We start from the raw sequence: 16768 nt of genomic DNA on the forward strand, positions 1-16768 counted from the left end.
CCTCAGGGCCCACATGCCAAATTTAGGTCAGCAGGTAGGAGGTCAAAATCCAAGAAGACAGATGGAGCAACGAGGTCCCAATTTCTGGTAAATCAGAAGATTCACACAAGGCAGATGGCCAAGTCATTGAGAAAACAATCAAATCCCAGGTGCCTTGGTTCTTCAGGAAATAAAGGGGAAAATGGCAAGTGGATTAAGATACTGGTATTTAAAAGGTACTGATAAAGCGCTTCCACATGACAATGCAGGAACCTTGTCTGCAACATGGCCAAGCTGGCTCGGGGCTGTTGTTCAACAGGGAGCAAAACCCAGGAGGAAAGACCAAAACAAAACATTCGGGTTTGTTAAATTCAGTCATTGATGGAGTCCAGGCTGAGTGCAAGGTTCTCCTCCGGATCACTGGGCTCCCTGAGAAACAGTCCTGGCACAGGGTGGTGCTAAGGCTGCCATAACAAAGTACCACAGACTTGAGCACTCAAATAGTAGAAATTTATTTTCTCACAATTCTGGAGGCTAGAAGTCCAAGACCAGGGTGTTGGCAGGATTGATTTCTTCTGAAGCCTCTCTCCTTGGCTTGTAGATGGCCATCTTTTCCTTGTGCCTTCACATTGTCTTTCCTCTGTACGTATCTCTGTCCTAATTGCTTCTTCTTATAAGTCATATTAGGGCCCTCCCTAATGACCTTGTTTTAACTTAGTCACCTCTTTAAAGACTCTATACCTAAATAAAGTCACATTCTGAGGTACTAAGGGTTAGAACTTCACTACACGAATTTAAGGGGCACAAGGCAGCCCATAACTGGCATTTTTGAGACCATCTCACGACTAGCCCATCTTTGTTTCTCCTACTGTGTGGACTGACTCTGCACCAAGAGCCTCGCTGGCCATTTCTCGCTTACTCCAAAACCACCTTACTATCACCCATTAACCAACTGATGGGAAAATTCAGGCTCAGAGAGATTAAGAAATGTGTTGGAGGACACAGAGCACAGCCAATATGACTCTGGAGCCCAAGCTCTTAATTTGGCATCTAACTGTCTTTCCAGAAGCCGGGCCTGTTGATCCATTTGATTAATATGATTCCCAAAACAGCTGGTGCCCAGAATCTGTATGTCATATACCATGAGCGCCTGGAGCTTGGCCATCATAGGTTTAATTATTAAGTGTTTATTGTGCATCTACTGAATAGGCCAAACTTTTCTGCTTGCTGGCAATTTTGCCTAAGAGATAACAAAAGTAGTCTTAGAATGAGGTAAATTGATCATTAAGTTTTTGAGAAAGATGAGACCTAAATACTGGGCTAATGATTTGATCTCTGCTAAGTGTCCCTTGGCTAGGAAGGGAGGCTGAAGGTTGATGGGGAAGCCTTATATTCAGGCCTCAGAAGCCATATCTCAGGCCCTGGAAGTGACAATATTCTCAGGAGCTATAACTTAGACTCAAGCAAGAAGCCCTGGGCAACTTACAATCACATGTGAGGAAGGAAGAGGAGGTAGGGAGGAAAGAAAAGAAGGGAGGGAAGGAAAAAGAGAGAAACAGAAGGAGAAAAACAAGGTAGGACTAACAGCTGCTGTGAGGCAGGAATTGTGCTAGGCATGATTTATGTTGCCTCTTTTAATCCTCACAAAATGCTATGAGGTAAATAGTATTTATCTTCATTTTACAGATTCATAAACTGAAGTTCAGATGTGTTAAAACTTTTGCTCACATCGTCACAGCCAGAAATCGGTAAAGCCAAGATTTAAACTCAGCTTTATTTATGTTTTTCTTAAACCTCTCTGCCTGCCAACTCTAAGCTCATCAACAAGAAGCAAGCGGGCAGTTTATACTAACAGTCGACCGGACTGTGCCAGATGAGCCAATACCTCTGACGGGAGCATCCTTATCCCCACAAGCCGGAAGTCCAAGCACCTGAGTGTGAAACCATGACACTGATTTCAGAGTAGATTGGCTGCTGGGGAGACAATGCAATCCAGTGTGAACTCAAGTGAGAAGGGCCAGAGAGGCTGTCTCCTGATGGATGTGGCTCTCACAAGGCTAGTTGTCTGATAACAAAATAAATGGGATTTATTGATGGGGTTCACTTAGTTTATGCAAATGATTCCACCCCATGCATTTATCCCTTTATTGTATGGGGTTTTGCCTTGGTAAAATATATCAGCTCCAACCACCAGGGAAAATAAATCTCACTGGCCATTCAGAAAGCAGACTCCAGATTCAGAGCTGGATGAGACAACCTTTGAGTGAAATCAGTGGGCTGCTGAGCACCAGGGAATTCAGATGTTTATCCAGCAAACAGATGATGATTTATAGCCAGGAGAGAGAGACACAGACGAGAGAGAGGCACCCTGAATTGTACTTGTATTCAAAGACTGTGCCTTAAAGGCTTAATATTTAAAGAGCTGTCAGAAGATTAGGGTTGAATCAACAATTCATCAATATTTTGGTAAGTCACAGATGGAGGACCCTATACAATGGTGGGTGCTGCAAACAAATATATGATTCCAACTTCCATTTTATCTTGACCATTGAAGAATTCATCAAAATAGTGAATGATAAATAAAATAATTGCTATGGGGTATAGAAATGCATTTTTTTGGTAAATGATCCTTCCTGATTTTTGTCTCATGTAGGCTCATAACGAGATCTTGTGTCTCCCAGGGTTTCACTTATTGTCTAACAGCATGTTTGAGAGCCAACCTGTGCACAGTGCTTTCTGTGGAACAGGCCTAGTTCCAAGAGCCTCAGATAGTACAGTTCTATGAAGGCAGATGCCATTAGTACTCCCACTTTACAGATGGAAGAACTGAGGCACAGTTACTTGTCTTCACTCACAATGCCATGAGTGGGAGAGCTATGATTCAAATCAAGAAGTCTCATTTCTAACCACTGCCTGTCCTGCCTCTCATGGAAACACACTGTCCTGGGCTTTATAGGAATCGAGCAGTTATGCCCAGAGCCCCAGCTTCATCTGGCCTCACTTTATTGCCCTGCCTGGTCTTCTACTACTTTCTCCAATAGTCAAGGGTATCTTCTCCTCATCTCCCGTGTAAGTCTATCAAGATGCCCAATTTTGTAAAGATATCTTAAATTTTTTGTTTTTGTTGCTTTTGTTTTTGTTTTGTCCAAGAAGAAGTTTTGCTAAAGTATGCTATGCAAATTGATCTTTTTTTGTCAAAGCTCAGTACCTTCAAAAACAAACTGGAGTTTGTTATCTTGGAATTATAGTCTTTCTCAAACCCATGAGAAACTACAGAACTTGCCTTGGCTACTCACTATTGTGCTGTTCCTCCTCAGAGACCAGGGCTTAGCTGAAGGATCAGGACAGGCCTAGAGGGAGCCATGCAGGGGAGGACGAGGACAGAAGTGAGGGATTCTGGACCTAAGCTTCTCTCAAGGTTTGTTTTCAGGTTGACCAGCTGCCCAACCCATCTCTGAGTTATATACTTTGTTCTTATGAAAAACAAACCCCTTCTGTTCAGGCAGAGGCAACAGGTCCCAATGGAAAAATGGCGGTCCTCACAGTCAGATGCACTTAATTAAATCAGCCTCTGCTCTGCCATTTACTAACTGTGTGACCTTGGGTAGGTGAATTAACCTCTCTGAGCCTCAGTGTCGTCATCTCCAAAGAGGGATGGTAATATGACTTTGTAAGGAGTGCATAGATCATAAAATGTGAAAACATCTGACTTATTAGTGATCTTTAATTAGTGTGAATTCCTTTTTTCCTCCATTGTCATCCCTAGACTAAAACTACTATGTGAAGACAACTGGGGCATTCTTACTCACAGTACTCTGTGAGTAAGTACTCTTCTCAAGTACTCTGGCCTTAAAGACACACCCATGAGTTGAGGTGCTACTGACATTATCTTTAGCTGCATAAGCAAAATTAGTCGCTAAGGAAAGGCCTTGTAACAATAAATGCCTGTAATGATAAATAACATTATCAAATTGTTCTGTAGGAATTCTGAACTTCAATTACATTTGGAAAAAACCAGAAAACACATCAGCTCACAAGCCAATTGGCTCACCAGACTTAGTGTGATAAACCTTTAAAATAACTTAATGTTAAGGATACATATAATTATTTAATAGCTTTAATAATCATTTCAAAGAGAAATCTTATCCTATCTTTTTAATAACAGCAAAAACAATAATAAGTACGTTTGCACTTGAAAAAGTTAATCTTTCAAAGTCACTTTATTTAAAAGGCATTTATTTTAACCTCCCCATTGGCCATTTTTCAATGTCTTCCCTCCATTCTACTTCTGTCCCTTTTCATTAAATTCTAGGAAAGGCATTTAGGAAAAGCAGACTGGGTAATATCATGACAAAAATGAAAAAAAGTTTTAAATGCAAGCCCAGTAAAGTTAGAGCTAATTTTTGCTATACAAATATGCTACGTTGAGAAAATGGCAGTTTCGCATTCAGCAAAGATGTCTGGAAGGGATCAATACTGTAATTATTTATTACTTAGATATGTGTTTTAACTCAAAAAATGGCTTGAACCACGTATGAGAAGAAGGTAAAATTTATAATAGCAATCAAGGACAGAGATCTGGCAGGATGCATGCAAAATGATGATACATGGGAACAAAAAGGTTTTCAAAGAACAAATCAATAAATGACCGAAAGAGAAGCCATTTACTGCAAAGCCCAAGATCAAAATAGGGAGACAGTAATTAGAGGATATTCTTCTAGGGTTGAGTTCCTTTATTCTCCACCTTTAGAACAACACTGACCCAAACACACATACATAAGAAGCTTCTTATTTTATACTGATAGAACACCTGGGCAATGAACAATGGGGAGATTAAAAAGAGGCGTTTGTCCCAAACGTTTTAGAGTTCTGGGTCAGTTAAACTGTGTAAAAATTATATCCATTTAGGAAAAAAGCAAGATTGAAACATTAAAGTACCTGTGCTTTAAAGTGCCAAACCAAGCAGTAGAGATTATTTTAAACTTACAACCATAGTCTCAATTCCACACCTCACTTCAAGATTACACAGTCAGTCCTCAGCTTGCTCTTTGTTTCCTGGCTCTCTTTCCTCATCTCAATCCATCCATCACCTATCCACTCACTAGTCTTCCAGACCTGCTGTATGTAATCTTGCCGTAACACTTTGGGCCTATTCTAGACACACACACACACGCTCTCATATCTACCTGTGCCCCCAGGATATATTTCTCTCTTCTTGGCTAAATCTTTCAAAGCTCAAGGTAAGTCCTGTCTCCTCAGAGAGTCTCCATTCCCGATCAGCTCAGCCACAGTGAAACAGCAACTTCTCCCTCTTCGTCTAGAGTAAGTGGCAAAGAGTATTAAAATATGCCTTATGCTGGGATTTTCTCATGAATACATTTCATCTGTTCTTTTATAATTGCTTGTAAGCTCTTTGAGCTAAGGAGCGTGGCCATGTAGCTCTTTGAATCTCTGTTTTCTGTACCTTTTACAGAGAAGGTGATCAACAGAACTCTGCTGACCAGCGGTTGGTGATCATTCGGTAATAGCAGTCAGCTTTAAAACTCTTCCAACAAAAAGAGATAGGGTTTACTTAACATTATTTGTTTGGGTCAGTCCAATGAGACTATGCCAAAGCTGCAGTCATGAAAGATGCAACTATCATGGACAATCAAAGGCCCAGGAGAGGGTTGATTCCTTCATGGCACAGAACTGGTGGTCTGAAGTCAGTTTGCTGGATCTCACTGCTCGCTAGCTATGTGATATTGGGCAAGTTTCTTAACCTTTCTGTGCCTTGACTTCTCCACTCATAAAAGGGAGATTGTGGGGCCAGCCTGGTGGCCGAGTGATTAAGTTCACGCGCTTCACTGGAGTGGCCCAGGGTTTCACCGGTTCGGATCCTGGGTGCAGACGTGGCACTGCTCGTCAGGCCACATTGAGGCAGCGTCCCACATGCCACAGCTAGAAGGACCTGCAACTAAGATATACAACTATGTACGAGGGGGATTTGGGGAGATAAAGCAGAAAGAAAAAAAAAAAGATTGGCAATAGTTGTTAGCTCTGGTGCCAATCTTAGGGGGAAAAAAACGGAGATTGTAATAGTTATAATAGCCAACAATTATGGAGTGCTCCTTAAGCCTTTTGCAAAGCAATTTATTTAATTCTCATAACAACAATATGAGGTAGGTTAAACTATTATCATTCATATTTTATAAATTAGGAAACAGAGGCACAGAAAGGGCAAATTTCTTGTCCACAGTCACAGAAACAGAAAGTGCCAGAGCTAGAATTTTAATCTAGGTAGCATTAAGGACAAAATCCATGTTCTTAACCACTATGCTGAACTCTCTTCTTTCGTAAAAAGTAACAGATGCTATCAGTATGAATTTAATAAGGAGAAAGAATATATGTAAGCTATTGGGGACCATAAAGGGAAGATACAGTTAGGCTTTTTTAAAAAAAAATGTGACTACTTTATACATCTGAATAGCTCCATGTAGAATGTATTATCTTCTTTGTCAAACCAGGAATTAGGGCTGTTTGAAGGATAAAATGAGACAGTCACGTTAAGTGGTCAGCACAGTGCTTGATAACTAGTGTGGCTCATAAGTTTGGAGCCATTTTTGTCATTATTATTATGATGAAGGTGGTCGCTGTCTAAGGGCTCAGACACCTTGATGCCACTGCTGGCTCTTCTTCACCCTGTCCTTGCCCTGCCTTACTCTGCTCAAATTTCCAGTTGGAATTGAGGACGGACTGGATGAGTTGAAGCTTATCCCTCAAGGAAGGGAGAGGAGGGGCAAAGAGGCACCTCCCACGGCTTGATACACGCCTCAGCTTTACCTTGAAAGCTCCAGGCTCCAAATGTATCCTCCACACTGCAGCCAAACTGTATTCTTTCTCCTCAATGTCTTGTACTTTCCCAGTTCCAAATCCTTGCTAAGCCTGTGCCCTCCATCGCAAGTGCTTCCTCTCCCAAACCCACTGGTTTCTGCCAGTTCTTCTAAGTGCCTGCAAATTTTACCACATCCACAAAACTTTTCTTCTTCCTGCTAAGTGAATCGAGGCATTCATCCATTTATTCGCTTTGCAGATATTCATCGACATCTATTCCACTCGGCGGCAGGCACTTTGAGAGGCACTGGAGATGATCACACCTGGAGAACCTCAGCCTCTGCCTTCAAGGGGACACGAAAATCCATGATGAAATGCCATGTGATACGTGCTATGATTGTAAGTTGAACGATACCGCTCCTTCCTTTGAACTTCATATTCTCTTCTTTGCCTTCCTTTGGGGATTCAGCATATTCTGTCTGCAGTTACTGTTATTTATACTCCTCTCTTACAGTCTGATTAGTATACAAGCTGACTGAGGCCAAGGAACATGACTTTTGCTCTACAGATCGGCAGGGCAACCTCAAGCCCAGAATCCCCCTAAATGCCTAAGAAATACTGTTTGCACTGAACCCTGAATCCTGCCATACTGTAGGTTATAACAATACTCCATTTATAAAAACAACTCTGAAGCGTTAGTCATTAGGAAAAAACAAAGAAATGTTTCTTTGTCGTCTTCCAGGGTTCTTTAACAGGCGATACCCAACCAACCCTCAGCCACACTCAGACACAGAGTGAGAAGCAGGGAGATTTAGAGCTTCAGCTGCTCAAAAGCCATTGCTGCGGCAACTTACAATCCAGAAATGACATATGGTTCTTTATTACCAAGCCTTACAGCCCTGAGCAATTGTATCTGCCAAAGGGAGAATATTCACTTCAGAATTTTGGATGTAAATACTCAGTCCCTTGTGCTTTGCATGTCATTGCTAATGGTATATAAAGAATGATCCAAGAGAAGTATAAATAATCATTTGGCTCTACAATGAAAATAGAGGTTCTGACTATAACCAGCCAAAAGTGAAATAGTGCAAACTTCAAGCTCAAATCAGGAGGTTATCATCTGTATCCACCTCAGAAAGGAATTCTTACTGTCAGAGTACAGAATTAAGTTTTTTTAAAAAGAAAAGCACTAGTCCTTTTCTGCAACCCTATTTCAGCCAACAACGTAGGAAGTCCCAAAATTAAAAGTGGGTTGTATTTTTCAAGATTTTTTGTAAGTTGAGTGCTCAGAACCCAATTTCCAAATGACCATAAACGGTGGTCTGGTTTCCAGGAATAAACCTTCCATAAGGGACCTAAACATCTTTGAAAGGGTTTCAATGGGAGAGTGGGATTCTAGTTCCAATTTTAAAACACTTGGATAATCTTCAAGGATTGATTTGGCTGCTCAGTGTGGATAAGCAGGTGTCCTCTTCTGTGGCAGACTATAAAAATGGCCACAAGGACCTCCCATTCCTATACACATGCTTCTTTGCAGTGTGGCTTAGCAGCTCCTCTTCAGGGGAAGTGGTGGAGTCAATATCTTCCCCGTTGAATCAAGTGATGGAGTCCATATTTTCACCCCTTGAATTTGGGCTTTGCCATTGTGACTTACTTTGGCGGACGGGACAGTAGCAAATCTGATACAAGCAGAAACTTGAAAAGTGCTTGTGCATTGGGGCTTGCCCTTTCTTCCTGCTCTCAGGAACCCTGCATGGCCAATTCTCACTCAGATGATACCAGACAACAACCAGACATGTGAGGGAATTCATCCTAGAGACTCAGCCACCGTCCAGCCACTAGCTGACTGCTGAGATCAGCTGAGCATTCCAGGACCAGAGGAAATGACCACCCAACCCACAGAATCATGAGAAATAAGAATTGGTTGTTGTTTTAAGACACTGGATTTTGGTGACATCTTAAGGAGCAAAAGCTAGTTGGTATACCTTCATCCCATGCTATCTGCTCCATGTAAATCTCTTCTCAAGTTTTACATTTTGGAGAGAGAAACCACCTGCCCAGAACTTGGTTAAGTTAAACTCAAACTCACAGTGCAGGAAACATCTCCCTCTTTTGCACTCCTGGGGTGACAGTTACAGGTGGAAAGTGGGGAGCTGGGGCTTGGCAATTTTCTGAAGGGACCATCCTCCACTGTGTCTTGAGCAACACCCGTGGTAGTGCTGATGGGGGACTAGAGGCCCCAGGATGGAGAATGAGAGCAGGAGGTGCCATAACAGAGGTTCTCTGAGAGTGTGGGACATTCCGAAGTAAAAGATTTGCATATCAGGGTCTGCCTTCCTGAAGCCAAACCACGAAAATCCATTCTAGCATCCACCAAACTCTCAACCTAGGATGGAGGCTACAGGTCCTGTAAAAAGGGCCCAGAGTAGGGTCCATACACTAGGAGAAGGTTGGCATGGGTGTTGAATGAGCCCACCATATCTTAACTAAATCCCGGCTAAGTTCCTCACCCATGACCATTTTGCTTTGACATTTGCTTCCCTGATGGTGTACATTTTCTAGCACAAATGGAGGGATCTGGCCTAGTATTGCCATATACCCAGCACAGATGCCACCCCTTCCCATCTGCACCAATGACTACTGCATAGCCAAAGCAGTCCCTGCTATGCCCAGTCTCAGAAGTCCTCCTATCACACTGGTCTAAGAGTCCACTTACCAATCAGTCAGAATTGAAACATAAGCTGAGCTCTTCTTGCCATCCCTGTCCTGACTCCATCCTGAGCCATGTGGAACTCTGTTTGGTTCACAATCATCTTGAACACTGTGTCTATCAATTCTATTTTTATGCACTTTCCCATACCACACACATCATCGTGATAGGTAACTTTTACCTCCTTTCTTGGCTTTTTCTTTGCCCCACCATTTTTTTTCTTTATTCTCTTTAATGTACTTTTCATTTAAGTCACCTTATTTTATTCTATATATCTTTAAGGTTGCCATACATCTGCATTGGAACAAAGTGATATGTAAATATATAAAGTATTTATGTAATTGTCTCCCTTTTTTTGACCAGAAAGTAAGGATTTCATTTGCCTATTGCTAAGTTCACCTAGTGGTTTTCCATCTTTCTTGTATAACATCTTTCTGGATTCTGATTTTTTTCAGCCAACATATGACTCAGCCCTCCCAATTTCACATCATCTGAAAATATGGCATACATGCCTTCCATGTCTTCATCCAGGTCCATGATAAAAATTGTCAAAGGAGAGAGAAAACTTTGGCACAGTACCAGAGATCTTCATCCAAACAATCTCAAATCGTTCATCAGCTATCAATCTACCTAACATGACAGGATCCAGCCCACATTTCTATATTAATATCACAAGACTCCATCAAATGCCTGAAAAAATGAAGAAGGGCAACATTCTATGCAGGGAGGAATAATGAGAAAAAGAGCAGAGAAACATGTGATCTATTTCTCATGTGGAGAATATTCTCTCTGTATTAAAAAATTAATATGTCTACGTAAAAAACAATTCTAATTTCTTTGAACAGCACCACATTTGAAAGTGTTTTGAAAGATCTATTTGCTTACCTTAATTAAGAAAATTAACTATTCTCTCATCTGTATTTCCGTAGAACATGATTCATATGTTCTATTTAGTACTGGTAGTCATTAGTGTGTTTCACTAAATATTTGTCTTTCTGTTCTTTCTGGATGCGTGTTATGGTTTAATTTCCCTGCCCTCTCTGGGGTTTGGTGTGACCATGTGACTTGCTTTGTCCAAAGAAATGTGAGTGAACGGTTTATGTCATTTTGAGTTGAAGTCTTTAAAAGCTGACTTACCTCTGCCATGGCGCCTGGGAAGCACACGTTGAGATGAAGGATTCATCAGCCTGGGTCCCTTGGTAATTACCATGAGCAGAGCTTCTCTGCTGCACTACATTGCACTTGTGTGTGAATGAGAAGCCATTGGTGGTTGTTTGTTGCTGTGACATAGCCTATCCTGTCCATGCTGGTGTATAGAGTTTGCCTGTGTGTGTGCGTATGAGAGTGTGTGTCTGTATGGGGGTGAGGGGAACGAAGATAAATTGGGTATTGGAGATACAGCAGTGAATAAAACAGACAAAATTCCATGACCTTATGGAGCCTACATTGTCTTACAGGAAGCCAATAACCCTCTGACTTTTCACGTGATTGAGAAATTTCATTTTCAGTTGTGTTTATGGTAGGTTTTATCTAGGAAAGCCAAATGTTGGACAACTTCCTCCTCCCCTCAGTCACACAGGGATGAGTAAAAGGCACTGTCTTACCCTGTTTCTTCAGTCTGTCTATTCTGAAACATGCCCTTAGGGCAAGGGTCCTTCCCTTCTTCCCTCAGCAACATCCAGAGCTGCTGCCATTTGCTCCACCTGCCCTACCAGCTCCCGGGTGATGCTGATACAGCTGGTGTGTGGACCACACTTTGAGTAGGAAGGGTGTGGACTTCCCAGAGCTCCAGCTGAAAAGCCCGACACCCTTTGCCTCCCAAGTTTCTCAGAACAGCTGAGGTGGGAGTGGGGCAGGAAGGAGGGTCAAGTCCAATGGTCATTGTGGGTCTTCGGTTCAGATTTCCTTTTTGGTGTTTGTTTCCACGAGTGCACTGCAAGCACTTTGTTTCCTTTCATTTAAGTTGGACTCATCCTGGTGGCTCAGCTGAATCAGTATTTTTAAAAAGCTCACCTTTGGTTCTAAGTGCAGGCCATAACAGAACCACACAGCATAGGTGCCTTTTCCAAGAAGGTCAGAAAGTTATTTCTCCAGAAGGTAATGTGCTGAGGCCTCCCCAGAGAGAGCCACTAGTCCCTCTATTACATAAAATAGAGTTACCCTGCTTTTCCGATTGGGGTGGGGTTTGGGCTACTACTCAGGGGTGATGTTAACCTCTAATTGCATCTATCCCTGTTGTTCCATGAGTGGATTCAATTAGCTTCTTGGAGTTCATTACTCTCCCACTGAGGGAGGGGCTGCCAATATCTCCTTCCATGCAACATATCTATATTAGGTGAAATCTAAATATTATTTTCTATAAACTCATGCACTTTACTGAACAGAATGTGAGCTTTGCTTATATTAAACTCTCAGATTCTGACTGTGATTAACAGGATTTTCATCCCTTCCTCCTCATAGTCACATAATCTCCCGTTTGTTCCTGACAGCTCTGGTCTGCAAGTTTACTTTTCTGACATTTAACCCTGGGCTTTCAGAGTTTCAATCTTCCCTTTATTTACATCTCCAAGCATTTAACTGGGTCATGAGAAGTCATGCTCCATTTAACAAATAGTAGTGGCCACTGCTTGAGATGAGAAAAAGAAGACAATAAAAAAGTTTATTGAAAAATAGGAAAATGTGAGAACTTACCCACAGAAATGAATAAATAGTCCCGTTCTCTCCAGCAGTGTCCTACAAGCTGCAGGTTGCTGTATATTAGTGGGTCATGAAATCAGTTTAGTCATTTGTGACCAGCATTTCAAAGGACACAGAATAGAAAATATCAGCATTTGTCAGGCATAGGGAAAGATATTGTTGTATGAAATTGTGTTTCATAAATCTGCCTGTGAATGTGTGTGTGTTTGCTTGTCTGAGTGTGGGCTGTGATACAAAACATATTGAAAATCATTCATCTAAAGGGTCTCAGGTGATATCAGACCTTCTAAAACGTGTTGGAATGGCATCTCACCCTGTCTTTCACCTTCCTATTGACCGCCTCCTTCCTCTCTCTTTTTCCATCTCCCAAGCACTTCACCCTCTCCTCATAAAGCTGGTATTAATCCAAATAACAGAGTGAAACACATTAAGGTTGAATCTACATGAGCCTTTAGATTTCCATCAATCTAGTACTATGGTTGGCTCAAATGGCCTTTTGTTTGTCTATCTAGAGGGTATGTTAAAGCCAACTAGACAAGTGAAACTAACTCACGGACAGCTGATGAAGAAGCAGAAAGCCCTGTATGGAAAATTCCACTTAAGGTTGTAGAAACAAATGTTTTGAAGGCAGAATAGTATTATACAGAGCTCGGGTAATTGCTTTTCAAAACAGGATTTTTTCATCGTCACCCCAAATTTTAACACTAATTAATCTCTCGGAGCAATACTGGGAATTAACATCTATTTTCCAACACCAGCTTCCTGGATCTTTTTGCTTCCCCTGGAGGGCTTGTCAAAAAAAGCAAAAAGTTTGAAGGAACAAAGCCAAAGTCAAAAGTAAAACGATAAAGCTTGGGAGTGAATAGAGGAAGAGAAAAATGCATACAAAAGAAACCCCCAGAGGGATAGGAGAACAGAAGTTGTGGGAGCAGGGGACCCCACAGGAGAAGAACAAAACACCTTCAGACCAGCTTCAAAGAATTCTTCATGTCTGGGTACAGTAGTAAAAGGTTAAAATAACATATGCTTCTCTTAGCAAAACTCAAGTACAAAAAGACACTGAGCAGGACCAGGGTTTTGTATTTGCTACACCTATTCTATGCATGAGGACCTGGTAGACACTGGGAATGGAATTCCTTGCAAGCAATAATTTTATTTTGATGAGTAAATTAATGATGAATATAAACATGACTATGACAACCATGTAAGCAATTATAAGGTAAAAAGGTAATATGAAAGAGTGGTATTTACTAGATCAAAGCTATATAAATTCCAGGTAATAAAATAGAATTGGAATTGAACTTTCCCTAGATATTCATCCAAGATAGACACCCATCCAACCCCAGGTCAAAGGTATATTTAGCAAAGCTTACTAAATGCAAAGAGCTTCAAATGATACACCAGAACTCATTTCTTAAGGTCGACTCCCAACTAATTTTGAAGAGTCCCTACCTTAGACTCATTACTAGCTTTTCTAGTAAAAAGATCAGAATCAAAATTCAAATATATAATTCTAATATTTTATGCAATAACTTTTAAAAAATTATTATTTTAAGTAATCTAAACATTGACTTTCACAAACTAAACTTTTGAAAACTAAAATCTCAATTCACAATTAGTACTTAACCTTTTAGGCAAGAAATTTGTCAAATACCAAACCATTTATTGCTCGATCTTAATCTCTGCTCCGTGGTATTAAACCATCCAGTTCAATTTAGCTCAGCAAATATTTACTGAGTAAATCATACAGTGATCTTTTATGCTGAGAGAATAGCCCTATATCTTTTTAAACTTATCATTTGATATAATTTTACACTTACAGAAAACTTGAAAAGTTGTAATTTCTGTCTTCTCTCTTTTTTTTTTTTTTTATCTTGGCCAGTGTGCCTAGAGGTTTACCAGTTCGGTTTTATTGTTGCTTTTGTTTTCCCCCTAAAAAACAGCTTTGGGTTTCATGAATTTTTCTCTATTATTTATCTGTTTTCAATTTTATTGATTTCTGTCTTTGTATTTATTATTTCCTTTCTTCTGCTTGGTTTGGATTTACTTTGTTCTTTTCTAATTTCTTAAAGGAGAAGCTTAGATTATCAATTTGAGATCTTTCTTCTTTTCTAATATAAGCATGTAATGCTATAAATTTTCCTCTAAGTACTGCTTTAGTTGCATCCACAAATTTTTATATGTTGTATTTTCATTTTATTTCAAAATTTCTATTGAGATTTCCTCTTTAACACATTTTTCATTTAGAAATGTGTTAAATTTCCAAATATTTTAGAATTTACCAGACATCTTTCTCTTACAGATTTCTAGTTCAATTCTGTAATGGTCCAAGAGCATACTTTGCATGATTTCTATTCTTTTTAAATTTGTTAAGATTTTCTTCCTAGCCTCAAATATGGTCTATATTGGTGAATTTCTTATGGGTACTTGAAAAGAATATATGGTCTAGTGTTGTTGATTGGAATATTCTATAAATGTCAATTAAGTCAAGATGGCCAATAGTGTTATTCAAGTCTTCTATATTCTTACTGCTTTTCTGTCTGAAAGCTCTATTAAATACTCAGAGTGTTGCAATCTCCCACTATATTTGTGAATTTGTTTATTTCTCCTTTCAGTTCTATCAATTTTTGCTTCATGTACTTTGAAGCTCTGTGGTTAGATGCATACATATTTAGTTAGGATTGTTGCATCTTTCTGGACAGTCAACCCTTTTATCATTTTGTAATATCCCTCTTTATCCCTGATAATATCCCTTGTCTAAAGCCTACTTTGTTTGTTTAGTATAGCTACTCCAACGTTTTTATGGTTTGTATTTGCATGGCATATCTTTTCCCATTCTTTTATTTTTAACCTATCAACACCTTTATATTTAAAATGAGTTTCTGATAGCATAGTTGAGTCTTGCTTTCTTATCCAATCTGTCAATCTCTGTCTTTTAACTGGTTTGTTTAATCTGATCACCTTTAATACAATTCTTGATATAGTTGGATTAAAACCTGCCACCTTGCTAGCTGTTTCCTGCTTGTCCCATCCGTTCCTTGTGTTGGAAGGCAATTATCCACAGTGTTTCAACACATTTTGTAGAAGCTATTGTCTCAGAATATCTTTTCAAGGATGTTTATATAGCAAAAAAATCCTGAAAGGGTGGAGATAGTGTTTACTTGCAAGACAGGGAGCATATTTTTTCCCAACCAGGAAATCTGATCTCTTATTCTATGAGTTTGATTTTTTGTTTGTTTGTTTATTTTTTTCTTTTTAGGTTCTCCATGTAAGTGAGATCATAGAGTATTTGTTTTTCTCTCTCTTATTTCACTTAATATAATGCCCTCAAGGTCCATCCATGTTATCACAAATGGAAGAATTTCCTTCTTTTTATGGCTGAATAGTATTCCATTGTGTGTGTGTATATGTATATATACGTATATCACATTTTTTTAAAATCCATTCATCTGTTGATGGACACACAGGTTGTTTCCATGTCTTGGCTATTGTGAATAATACTGCAATGCACATGCCAGGGCAGATATCTCTTTGACACAGGGATTTTGTTTCTTTCAGATATATATCCAGAAGTAGAATTGCTGGATCATATGGTAGTTCAATTTTTAATTTTTTGAAGAATAAATAATTTTAAATAACAGAGAAACTCAGTTTCTCTCAAGCCCCTTCCCTTTGTCCTTCCTATGGAAAGAAAGATTTATTTGATTGGTGACCTTGGGAAATGGATCATTACCCATGTTTTTCTTAGGCTCTCTTTGGCTCTCTCCCTTGGAACCTGTGAGTCAAAGGCTATGTTGCCTCCCCTCTCTGCTCCTTCCTCCTCCAATTAACCAACTAACCCACCAGGGTAGAATACTGGTCCTTGGAGAGATGGGGGAGAAGAGGCTTTTGTTGTTCAGTCTTAGATCAAAGCCACAATCTCCAATCCTGCTTCACTCACAACGAAAGGGGCTATTTGACACCCTATCTGATATCTGTGACTTTTTCTCATTTGGTTCACAATTTTTCCTCAAAACCGCAAGAGTAGTGGAGGGAGAAGGATTTGATGAGATGAGGTTAAATCAAGTGGGAGGTGGAAAGGAGAAGTCACGGAAGACCTAGGTTGAAAGCAAAGGACAACATGACAACTACTATCTCTGAGAAGTGAGGCTGGTACATTTGCAAAGTATTAATGCAGGAAGAGGAAAGGCCACACTTGTCACTGTCCCAGGGAAGAAACTGGCAGAGACTTCCTGGGAATTACTTCCTCCCCACCAGAATATTTCCAGCTCCCTGTTTTGCCAGGAGTTTGCACAGCACAAGTTGTAAGAACTTTTTTGAAAACTTTTCTATGGTGAGGAAGATTGGCCCTGAGCTAACATCTGTGCCAGTCTCCCTCTATTTTGTGTGTGGGACACTGCCACAGCACAGCTTGATGACCGGTGTGTAGGTCCATGCCTGGGATTCGAACCTGTGGACCCTGGGCCACTGAAGCAGAGGGCACAAACTTAACCACTATGCCAACAGGCCAGCCCATTCAAACCTTTTTGTAGTGCCTTAGCACTTCCAAATGTTGAGCCCTTATGCGAG

Source organism: Equus przewalskii, chromosome 17 (assembly GCF_037783145.1).
Source record: "Equus przewalskii isolate Varuska chromosome 17, EquPr2, whole genome shotgun sequence".
NCBI lineage: Eukaryota > Metazoa > Chordata > Mammalia > Perissodactyla > Equidae > Equus > Equus przewalskii.